This window comes from Nicotiana tabacum, chromosome 18 (assembly GCF_000715075.1).
Source record: "Nicotiana tabacum cultivar K326 chromosome 18, ASM71507v2, whole genome shotgun sequence".
Classification (NCBI taxonomy): Eukaryota; Viridiplantae; Streptophyta; class Magnoliopsida; order Solanales; family Solanaceae; genus Nicotiana; species Nicotiana tabacum.
The window spans coordinates 152,819,385-152,832,162 of NC_134097.1; positions in this window are offsets into that span (position 1 = coordinate 152,819,385).

The following is a 12,778-nucleotide window of genomic DNA, read 5'->3' on the forward strand; positions in this document are numbered from 1 at the left end:
AGAGAATTAACCTATCAATCACAATCTTTAGAACTACTAAACTCTTGAGAACCAACTTCCCCAGACGTTTGAATCACCGTTGATGGTTTCTTTACTAACTAAGATTGCAAGTAAATAACAAGTTGTAAACTAAAATGCTAAGGTTGTAAACAATAATGAGAAAATGCTAAGGTAATGACTTCCCCTATTGATGTAATCCCTTATGTTTATGCTTCATACAAATTGACCAACACGCCTCTATCAATCATGAACGCTCATCTTACCACAATTCTCTCCCGAGTAATCACAGTAATATACTCAATGCACTCTCCAGAGATACACTAGCTAGCTTTAATTAACACAGTTCACTTCAGATTGCACTCAAGGCTACGTTATCTCTAATTCCGCCTTTAAACCCGCAGTTATAGATCCCTCTTATAGTTTGGGAGTAGTGTTGTTCAACAATAACCTAAATATGCACTCTCTCCCGAGTTATGCATACTAAATAGGCACAGCTAATTGAGGATCCTGTCAATTAACTACAACAAGAACATAGTTGAACAAATAAAGATTGAAACGAGCAATTTGTATTCACATAAACAAGAAGTTCATCCCCCAATAGGTTCCATCAAAACCTTAGACAAAGGATTTAGCTACTCATAACTATGGGTAAACAAACTAAGATAAGATTCATCATAAACTAGCAATAAAAATCAAAGAAAAGAAGAAAGATATTTTGGGTGATCTCTCACAATTGTTTTTCTTGCCAAGATACTCTCAAATTCAATACATGCCTCTCTTGGGCGGAGTTTAGTGTTTAAAATAGGGTTTTGGGCTAAAAATCCCGTGTTTTGCACTTTAGTCCCTGAACTTCCTCGCGCCTGCCGCGATTCTGCCACGGTCGCAGTGGAACCGCGGCCAAACAACTCCTCTGGATCTCCTTCTGTCCGCGAGCAGTCTTCACTGCGGTTCTGCCGCGGTCGCGGTGGAACCGCGGCAGAATTATTTCTCTGATTCTTCAGCCTGTTTTTGCGTGGTTCACTTGGGATATTTCACGGATGGCCTCTCTTTCTTCAATTTTTGGCTCCAAAATTACTCCCTAGCCTTCCCTAGTCATATATAACCTGCAAGTCATGAAAAGCACTAATAAGAGCATTTTGTTATCACTTTTATTATCAAAACTATGCAAGAAGGCGGTTATTTAGGGCCTGAATATAGTTAAATTCACCTATTATCATAAAGCATGAAGGGTGATGCCGTGTATGATATGTGGGGAAAGAGTGTAAAGCATGAAGGGTGATGTCGTGCCGCACGATGTATCATTCCGTACCGATTATATTGATTATATGGTGAGGAAAGAGAGTAAAAGCACGAAGGGTGATGCCGTGCACATTTTTATTACTTGATTGCTTTGGTGAGGACGAGAGTAAAAACACGAAGGGTAATGTCGTGCATTTATTGATTACTGAATCTTTGTTGATGTCTGAGGTATATTGCTTCTTTCACTTACTTGTTGTATTTCTATTCGAAATTGATATCTCCCCCGTAGCATGCTCCCCTCCCACATTTGACTGTTTATTTCTGTACTTCTTTTTCGCTGTATATATTTGAATTTCACAAGTTTATTTGGTAGTCTGGTCCTAGCCTCGTCACTACTTCGCCGAGGTTAGGCTAGACACTTACCAGCACATGGGGTCGGTTGTGCTGATACTACACTCTGCATTATGTGCAGATCCCGGAGCAGCTCTTGGACCGTAGTTTGAAGGCTACCTTCAGTCCCCGGAGATCCAAGGTAGACCTGCAGGCGTCCGCAGACCCTGGCGTCTCCTCTATCTTTTATTTCATGTTTCATCTTTTGCTTTAGAAACAGTGTATCACTTATTTTATTCAGACTTTGTATGTAGTAAATCTTAGACCGTCTATGGTATTGTGACACCAGGTTTTGGGTGATTAAGGCTTAAGCAGTTGTAATAGATATAGATTTCAGATATTTTATTGTTTTCTTCCGCTTAAATTAAATTTTTACTGTTTATACGTTATCGCTTTATGTTTGTTAAAGAGAAATAAATGGATAATGAAGTAATTATTTTATAGGATTGGCTTGCCTAGCTCACCTTAGTAGGCGCCATCACGACTCCCGATGGTGAGAAATTCGGGTCGTGATAATACCAGAATAGTACGAAAAAGGGTTAAAAACAGGGTTGTTGGGGTTTTGAAATTGGATAAGGCTTAAAGGAAGCTTCTAGAAAGCGGACAAGGATCCTATCAGAGATAAAGGAGGGGGAATATTCTTTGGGGCAGGGGTGTAAGTGTTTTAAAATAAAAGTTTTAAGGGTGCATTTGAATTAAGAAAATTTGATGTTGTTTCCCTAAATCCCCTCTATAAAAGACCCTCTTTCCAATCATTAGGGCACAGAAAAAAGGGAGAAAGTGAAAACGGCTGAAAATCATAGCAAAACAAACGAGAGAACGAAAATTGTTGAGAGCTGGAAAACTTTCTTCTTTAGTCTTTGAGGTTATTTTTATGGAAATGAGAAGAGAAATGGGTTCTTAAAGCTATTGGTTTGAGGTTTTTTTTCTGCTGAGCTTAGTGTTTCTTTTCTGGGGTCATAAGCTGCTGTGGATAAAAGATAAAAGCTGATTTCTGTTGTTTCTGTTTGATTAATCTTGATGAGCTCATCCCGTAGTGGTTTCCTTAGTTTTTGATTTGGCGAAATCTCAGTTTGTGTACAAGTTTAGGTACACATTTCACATCTTTGTCTTATTTTGATCTACAATAAAATGTTGGCTGTTTTCTTTTGCTGAAAAACTTGTATATTTGTTTACATCTACTGCCTATCTTGCTTTGAATATGAATAGAATGTTTTTTTTTGTTTTGACTATGTAAAACCTGCTATGGACTGACATCTGAAAGGCAACTTGTGTTATCAGTGTTTTCATGACTAGAATTATATTTGGTTTCACATGTTTAGCTAGAATTCAGTCTATATTCCATTCATTTAATACATGCGCTTATATTTGAGGTCTAATCGCTAACATTTGGGTTTATCTTTTTATGTTCTGATAAGGCATTTGACTCAAGGACTAGTTATTCCAGATCTGGCCATAATGTAGCTTAATTTGTAGTTTAGGACTTAAGTGAGTTTCTATCTTTGGTAAAGAGTCTTGTAGAGTATGCACCCTCTGTATATTCCAATGGGAATAACTTGAAAAATTGGGATTATGAAGACATGTGTGAAGGACTGTCTCTTTTGGAGCATAAATTTTATTACAACTCAATTCCGGAATCAAATAATGTATTCTGTAATTCTCGTGTAGATATATTCGAACTTAAGGATGACTGTAATTTAACTGAAAGTTGTTTGCAAAACTACATGAATTTCGTTACTCTGATCATATGTTATCTTCATTAATGATATAAACATGATGAAATTTCTTTGATAGTCTTTTCGCGACTCAGTACTTTCACTGGTTTTAGACTTTTAGAATTGTTGGATTTAATGTGCATTGGGCTCGGCAAGCATATAAAGTTGGAAATTTTTACATTCCTATGTAATATAAGAAACTATATTACCCTCAATATTTAAGATTTGATATAATTATATTTGGTATACCTAATTACCAATTATATGTCATTAGTGGTTTTTAAGGGTATTAATTACAATCCTAATTTAATGGTACCGTATATTCCTTCTAATACCACCCCCCCCCCCCCCCACGTTTCTCTCTCCAATTCTCACACTTTCACCCACGTTCCCTCCCACACCCACGATTTCTGTATCAAAATCTCATTATTTCTTCCATAGTCAAGGCTTTGAATTCGAATTTGGGTTTTCAAAAGACATGATTTGTTTGGATTGGATGTTATTGCAAAGAATTGAGAATTCTCTCCACGTCTCTCTCTATCTCGCAATCCCAAATTTCAGTAATATAAGAGGAAAGGAAAAAAGAGCAGCAATTCCACCATTAACAGCCATTAAAAAGCTCTGAAGCTTTGAATTCTAATTTAGGTTTTCAAAAATCATTATTTGTTTGGATTGGGTGTTGTTGTAAATAATTAGAAATATGGTTTGGAGTTTTTATCTCAATTTTGAAGAAGAAGAAGAAGAAGAAGACATACATTATATTGCAGAAATTATAGAAAAATTGTAAAAGAATTGTAGACTGTTGTTTATTTATTTTTGAGCTTTGTGTTTTTGTGTTAAAAGTTTTGATGGGAGCTTGTTATTCCACTTCGTCTGTTTTGGAGCTAACTTGTGCAGAGAAGAAGATGTTTTTTAAGTTATATATATTGCTATACTTTAAAATTCAAGAAAGTATGGTTGTATTATATTTAAAGAGGCGTGAATTTGTAGAATAGGTTGAATGTGAGGAATGAGTCAAATAAGACTGACAATGACTTGTTTTCTATATTTAATCTACAATAAAACTACATATTATTTGAAAAATTAATATGAAAATACAGAATTTCAATGTTTCTACAAATTATCTACAAAATTTCTTAGGAAGATCTATCCCTTCATCATGTTTTTTTAGATTCCATATTTAGCATAGCAGTTTCGTAAGGAGTAACAAAAGCATATAGGAGAATCACATAATTGTAGCATAATCGGAATTTTCGACATAATTACGTTTTTTGCAGAAGATTTGTAGAAGTTTTAGTCGTTTTTTATTTGTGAAAACAGAAAAAACAAAGCATGTACAATCAGAAAACAAATAATCTACAATTTATCAACAAAATATCTACAAATTGGGTACATTGAATTTTAATATCCCAATTCCCATTCAATTGTAGTATAATTGGGATTTTTGACATAATTGCGTTTTTTGCAGAAGATTTGTAGAAGTTTTAGTCGATTTTTATTTGTGAAAATAGAAAACAAAGCATCTACAATTAGAATACAAATAATCTACAATTTATCTACAAAATATCTACAAATTGGGTACATTGAATTTTAATATCCCAATTTCCATTCAATTGTAGCATAATTGAGATTTTTGACATAATTGCATTTTTTCAGAAGATTTGTAGAAGTTTTAGTCGTTTTTTATTTGTGAAAACAGAAAATAAAGCATCTACAATCAGAATATAAATAATCTACAATTTATCTATGTAGACATGTGATTTTTGACCCTCCCCAAGATTTTTCAGTATTAGCATGTAAATATTTAATTTAGGCTTAATATAGCTATTTCAACTAATTTTTACTATTTTTCTTTATTTTATTACAAGAAAATGAAAATTACAAAAAAATAGTTTCATTAATGTTTTGTAGTCATTTTTAATCTTGAAAAATACCAAAAAGAAAATAATTTCATTTATGGTTTATCTCTAATAGTTTATTTTAATTAATTGGGAGTAGTCTTACATTTTTTAAATGCTTTATACTATTTTAAATAAGGAAAACTTAGACCCTTAGTTAATGAAATCCAGATCTTCTAAGAAGCCCAATTGTTAGTTAATTCAAGATAATTTTAGCTCAATTTTGGGCAAGAAAATGGCCCAATTTCGGACTAGCCCTTGAGCCCAAATCCCCATTACCCCAAAATTAGCCCTTAGACCAACACCCCTACCCTTTAATTAAACCCTAGACATCTACATATAAGGACCTAGCAGCTGAAAATAAAGAGAGAGACGAACGCCTATAGGGACCTAGGGACAGAATAAAGCTGCGACTGAACACAAAAACCCCTCTTCTTGGCCGTGAGAAAGCGACAAGTAGCTGAACTGGTGTGGGGGAGACGCATTTTGTGTTCTTGGATTGGAAGGGCTTGAGCTCCGTTTTTGTATTTGAATAGTTATAATATACTTCTTTGTCTACAAGTAGTTCTTTGTCTGTTACTGGAATCCAACAGCTCTTTGATAAAGATTTAAGTCCTGGTAATTTTGCTTCTCGCAAATCTCCGCCTCATTGTTGTTCGAGTATTGTTGCTGGTTCGCGGTTTCTAGAACGAATTCCTGTTGTTCGCTTATTTGAATTTCAGAGGTGAAATCTTTGTAATTGCTGGAAATATTCGTCAATTGGAACATCACCTTCCAGATCCAATTCTAACTTTATATTTCGCCTCAATTTTTGAGTAGTCATTTGTTTGGCATCACGTTGCTTTTTTGTTTCGATCGAAATTGCTATTTCTGGATTGATTGAATTGGGGTTGGTTTACCTTTTAATCTATGCATCTTTCTTAGCGAAAGTAATGCTGCGAGTTATTAAAACTTGGCCAAAGTATAGGAGAGGATCATTGATTTTAGTCCGAAATTTATTTTCCATGTTGGACATATTTTGGGTATGGGGAATAACTTTGAACGAAAAGAAATTGGACTTCAAAAAATGAATAAATTGTTTAGTTTTCTTTCATTTCTTTACCCGACAACCCTATCATCCTTCCCGGGTAAAGAGGGGCAGCTATTGATACCCAATTTTTCTATATATATTTTTATACTCAAAATACTTTCAAAATAGCATGTGTATGCATATATAAGCATGCCCAAGTATTTTGGTATTTTCCCCAAATTTTTAAAGATTTTCAAAACCAATTTATTGTCTATTTTAGCAGTGCAAAATTCAATAATTATTCTCAAATTATCATTTCGGTGAATAATTTATTTTATTTCTCATATTTACACCAAAATATAATTAAGGTGATTTTTGCATATTTTTACAAATTTATTTGATATTTCTTAAGCTAAATTGCATAAAACTGCAATTATAGCCTATTTTACGATTAATAGTATTTTATAGTTATAAAATTAGTTCCAGTATTTTTTAATTAGTATTTATGTGTTATCAATTGGTTCAGTACTTTTAATTTTCTTTTAAAATTATTTCCACTATTTTTATAAAATTAAATAGGGAAAAGTGGCTATTTAATATATAGCCAAATTGGCTTTCAATTGTAGCCCGAAATTGGACCCCAATTCCCCAACCCAATTTTAGTTGAAACCCGACCCAAGCCCATTCGAACCGACCTTACCCGATTCCCACCTACCCTCTCAAATCTGGACCGTTAATCATTCAAGATCAACGGCCATAACTCACCCTTCCATAATTAAACCTAACAACCTACCCTAATCCCCCTCATTTCCACCCTTCAACCGCCCTTGAATCCCAAACTCTCTCAAGACTCTCTCAAGGTTCTTCGGAACCCTCGCCTCCTCCTATCTTGTTCCACCGTGTTTTCACCGGAGTCCATGGCTTCTCAGGCCATGGACAACCTATATTCACCTCCTCCGGCTCTTGCATGCCTGATGCTCGAAGGTTTGAGGCCAGACCTCGAAGGTCTTCACTCAGACCTTCACCGATTCGAAGATTCCGGCCTTGCTCCGGTGGCTCTTGGTCTTCTGGGCCTGTTTCTGACCTCATCCGACTTAGATCGGACTTTTCCAAGCCTTTCTCGTTCAGGGTTTTTCTGAAACCCTAATTACTCGAGGTTCTTTCTGATTATTTTTTAGATCTGTTATATGTTTGCACTTTGCTTAAGTTTCTTAAACGTTTTCTCCGATTTTCTTTCAAAAGTTACTTCTTTTCGATTAGGGTTTCTGGAAAAGGTTCTTAAAAATGTTTCTAACTCTTCTTCTACTTTTCTTGGTGTGAATCGATCCCTGATATGTTCTTGTTTGCTCTCTTCTAACTCGTATGCTTTTTCGTGTGTTCTCATGTTTGCTGTATTATTAAGTTTTTCTATTGTGCTACGTTCTGTCTTCTACTGGTTTCAATATCATGCTCTCACATGCCTATCTTATGTGTTCCTTTACTGTATTTTTCCACTGAGTTTTAATCCATTGATTACCTTTACCAAACTTTGTCTGAGTTCTTTCTAAATAGGTTTCATCTATTTTTTCCTTAAGTTTACACTACCTCTTTATCTCCTGAAGTTATTAAGTTCTAAGCTTCTTCTTTTTAAAAAAAAAAACTTGTTCCCCGTACTTAAATCCGTTTCTACATTCTATATGCTCTGAACGCGTTATTGCATTTGTATGTTTTCTCATGAGACTCTGAAAGAGGTCTCTGAGTCTTGTTTCAATGGCTTGCCTTCTCATATCTGTATCATGTTCGAGTAAAAACCCTAGGATTTAGAGGTTTTTTGGCGAGTCTGATTTTGTGTTTGAATAGGGGTTCCACTTTGAAACCTTGAATTCTCAGACTCACTCCGAGCTTTTGAACTGAATTTGAAACTTTTTCTGTGTTTGTGATTTTGAAACTTTCTTGCTAGTCTTTCCTAATTATCATGACATCCTTCTTGCTTGACATGCCTATGTGCTTTATATATGAGAACTTTTCTTTCAAAAGGGTTTTACCAACTGTTAATTGATTCTGAATCCCCTCAGTGTTGCTTACTTGATTGTTACTGATTTTTCCCCTAATTGAACCTCCCTTTACCTCTCTTTCTGACTTGGTTCATTGGTAATTTCGAATCCCTGATTCCTTGATTTACTAGGTACTAATTGATTTACTGTGTTCTTGCCTTATTTGGGCTAACCGTATATTCTAAAAAAAAAATCTTTCCTTAGTTAAACTCATATGTATTTACCCCTAATTTCCTACTTTACACAAGATGTTTACTTGATTCTCTTTCCTTAACTGATTGTTGTCCATTACCGTTTGAGTTTGAACTCCTTAATTAAAGGAAGTTCTTATGTTGATTGATTATAATTGATACATAGTTCCATAATTACTATGATTCTTCCCTTACTCTCTACCTGTTTTTCAAACTATAAATACTCTACTCTTTTTCTTTCCACAACACTGAACACACTTCAGAGCTTCATTTAATTCTCACAACCTCTTCTAAAACTCTCTGCACTTTGGCTTTCGCAAGACTTCTGCTTTCATTTGTTTTTTCTGAGACTGGTATTTCCTAGTTTTTATTCTAGCATCAACCCCAATGTGTTTACTTACACGCTTTTATGTCCATGCCTACTTTACTGCTTTGTAGAGTTCAACTTCTATGATAGTATGCTTATGTCTTGCTATCTGTTACTGCAATGAATCCTATTCCCCATACCCCTTTATGTGCTTGGGTTGTGGTTTAAGACATGACAATACACAAAGTTATTTCCCCTGGATTAAAACTGGATCCTATGGATCCTAGGCCCTTTCAATTTCCCATACCCCATTCCCTTATGTGTGTTGAGTTGAGGTATAGCCTGGTAGCATCCAAATTGCTGTCCAGGGCTAAACCTGACCTTCAATAGGTCCTAACTCTCCAATTTTTAGCTGACAGACTGGTCAGGGGTGTGCCAACATTATAGTTGTTGGGCATGACCACCAGCCTGCCTTGGCATTCCCTAATTCCCTCTATTGCACTTACACTTACTCCTAGCCTCTAAGTTCTGCCCCCCTCCTATGAGCCTTACCTTGGGACCTTGAGTTCCCTCTGAACTTGGACATTTGAGGGATGGCCCTTCCACACTGCACTATGATCCTGTAAATGATATTTGGGTGTAAGCATTGCCTGGAGTTCTTGAAGCTCCTTGGAACTGTGACACATCCCAAATAAAAGAAAGGCTTTGAAAATCTGGTCTTTGGAAGTTGGTTTATTCCACATGTCAGACTAGGAGTCTGAATTAGGCTCTCCTTGGTTGGATTTTTTTTAATTTCTGATGTAATTTACTTTTCCGAATTCATTCAAGTTGTAATAATTTGTAATAACTATAAGGTGTATAGTAAAAATGGGGAGGGTCTCTTGTGTTATGCATGCGGGGTAGATATCATGCCTTAGGTTTTAGTTTCTGCAATCACAACGTCTTCGTTTATGAATCTGCATATAAATATCCTGCCTATAGGTCATTTTTTTATCATACGTTTAGAAAGCCTGCCTATAGGTCATCTCATTACGCAATTAGAAATCATGTCTATAAGTTTATTCACATCTACATATAAGATATCCTACCTATAGTTCATTTCATTGTACATTTAGAAATCCTACCTATATGTCATTTCATTACGCATACAGAAATCATGCCTATAAGTATGTCATCGGCATATAGAGACCATGCCTATAAGTTTATTCATACTTGCATATACACATTAGGCAAACAGTCTATAGGTTAAAATAACAAAAGGCACTCTAGATACCATGCCTGTAGGACTCATGCATTTTTTTCACAAACGTTTTTAATCAATCACACTTAGAAAGCATGCCTATAGGAATAACTAACTGAACCTGAATCGTCTATTTCTTTTACAAGCCTAGAACCAGTAAAAAAGTCGTTTTAAAACCTGCAGAACATTTGCTTGTTTCTGAAATCAGTAATCTTTCTTTAAAATCAGTATGCCTCTTGCAACGTTAGGTATCACGATTGCAGGCCTCATCTAGGCAAACCTATAGGTTATTAATCAATTATACCAGTCTTAATAATTACAACCAGCAGGCAGGTCTAATTCGGACTTCTTATCTAAAAATATGTGATAAATCAGCTACCCTTCCAACATTAAGTTTATTTAAAGACCTAACCAGTACTTGTAAGTCATGCTAATTGATTTGGCTACTTTGAACGAGGAGGCTTATCTGAGCCCTAACTGCTAATTGTTTACCCTTCTTATATGCTACTTGTTGTTGTTTGTCGCTTAGATTTTTTGCCCTTTTGAAAACTCTGAAAAGCCCCAGATCTCTTCCCTTTAGGATTAGTAGTCTCAATGCCTCCGAGACTGATAGGATTGGGACGGGTAATAGCATGCAATAAGCAACGATACCATTCCGCGCTTTAATACCTAACGGGTGGGAAGGGTAGATATGAAGATGATGACCGATGCGCTAATATCACGTGCGACCCCTCTTTTGAGGAGTGATTGCTGGGTATTGCATTGAAGTGATCCATATTGTTCATAAACCTAGGACCTCCTCCCCTTTTATTTGTTTATGTTTATTTTCAGACTTGTTCAAATTATTTCCTTCAAATTTTTGCTATCTTTATTTTCTTCAAACTTTCAATCTACTTACAAAATTATGTGAGAACTCCCTTTATTTGAGCCGTAATTGCTTATTTGTAAAGTCACAATTGTAACATGGTCGGGACCATACTAGTGGATCTTGAGGGGTGCCTAACACCTTCCCCTCGAGATAATTTCTAGCCCTTACCCAACCTCTGGTTCTTCATCTCAATTCTTTCTTAAAGTGTCCTAATGAACTATAATCATTAGGTGGCGACTCTTCAACCTCTAAACCCAATTCTTGAAAGGGAATAGAGTTGTCCTCCCAATGTCGTATACCCGATTTCGACCCATAGAAAAAGGGGGCGTCAACAATACTTAGGCCGACCACTTGGGTAGGCGAACCTTTAGGTGTGTTTTGAATTTATTATCGTGATTATGTACACGTTCGCGTGAAATGATTACACTTTCTAAAATGAATATTCGTGGCTTCTTTTAGGCGCTATTAATAATAAATCATCATGACTATGGGTACGGTTCCCGTGTCACAGTCATGATACGTAACCCCAAAATTCGAGTGCACGCTGGCGTGACTCGACCCCAATATCGAACATTAATAAAATGAACATGTTGTGGATCGTGGTTACGGTCCCCATGACATGATTCGCAATGTGTAATCAAATAATAGTTGTATAACAATTGGTTTATTAAAAACGGTTTAAAAAGGAATAAAATGCACATAGGTTTCAAAAATGTTTTAAAATCAGATAATTAAGCTGAATATAATAGTTGAGCGACCGTTCTAGAACCACGGAACTCGGGAGTGCCTAACACCTTCTCCCGGGTTAACAGAATTTCTTACCCAGATTTCTGATTCGCAGACTGTTAAACAGAGTCAAGTTTTCCTCGATTCGGGATTTAACCGGTGACTTGGAACACCATAAATCTCCCAAGTGGCGACTCTGAATGATTTTAAATAAATAAATCCCGTTTCGATTGTCCTTTAATTGGAAAAACTCCTTTATAACATACCTTTTCCGGGGGTGTAGTGTAAAAAGGAGGTGTGACAGCTCTGGCGACTCTGCTGGGGATCGAACCCAGAATCTATGGTTCAAGGTTCAGAATTCGAGCTTAGATAAATTTTTATATTTGGCTTTATCTGTTATCTGATTTTATTACATGTTTGGGCCTAATGTGCTAAATGTTGCTTTTACCGCTTTGATATTATCTGAACTGTATATATAAACTACTACGAAACCCCTCTCTTCTCATCTTCGGGAATGTGCTTGCTGGTCGAGACTCCCATATTCTGTTAGTGTCATACCTTGAAATAAGAAAGAGGCTCGGACAAGTTACTAAGCCGGATGACCTTTTGGTTCCCGGTACGTAGCCCCCTCCTCGGCTCGAGTTGTCTGCTCGGGTACACAAGTCTAGAACAAATGTCCAGGTCTTGAACCTAGAATAACTCAGCTTCATGCCGGATCCCTAGTAGGAACGCTTGTTTGCATCATGTGAACTTGACTTAGGGGACTCAACACAGGGGTTGGGTCCGTCTAGGACATGTATACCCCAAAAAAATAAAAGACCATCCTGATGCATCTTATGTGCTACATGTTGCATTTATTCAAGGGTAAAAGGGTCATTTGGCGGACCAATGATAGCTGAGGGTAAATGAAGAAATGAAAAAAAAATGAAAAAATGAAATAAAAGAAAAAAAGAGGGAAAAAGAGAGGATGAAGTGTGAAGATAAAGCGAGTGGGGCCTAATTATGTTTTCTGTCACATTTTTGTTAAGAAAAAAAGAGCTTGAAAATTCCAAAAAAATAAAAAGATTTTGCACTTTTTCATCATTTTCCGAAAAGTCAAAAATAAAAAAAAGAAGGAAAAAGAAAATCCAAAAAAAAAGAAAAAAAAAAGTTTACATGTTTC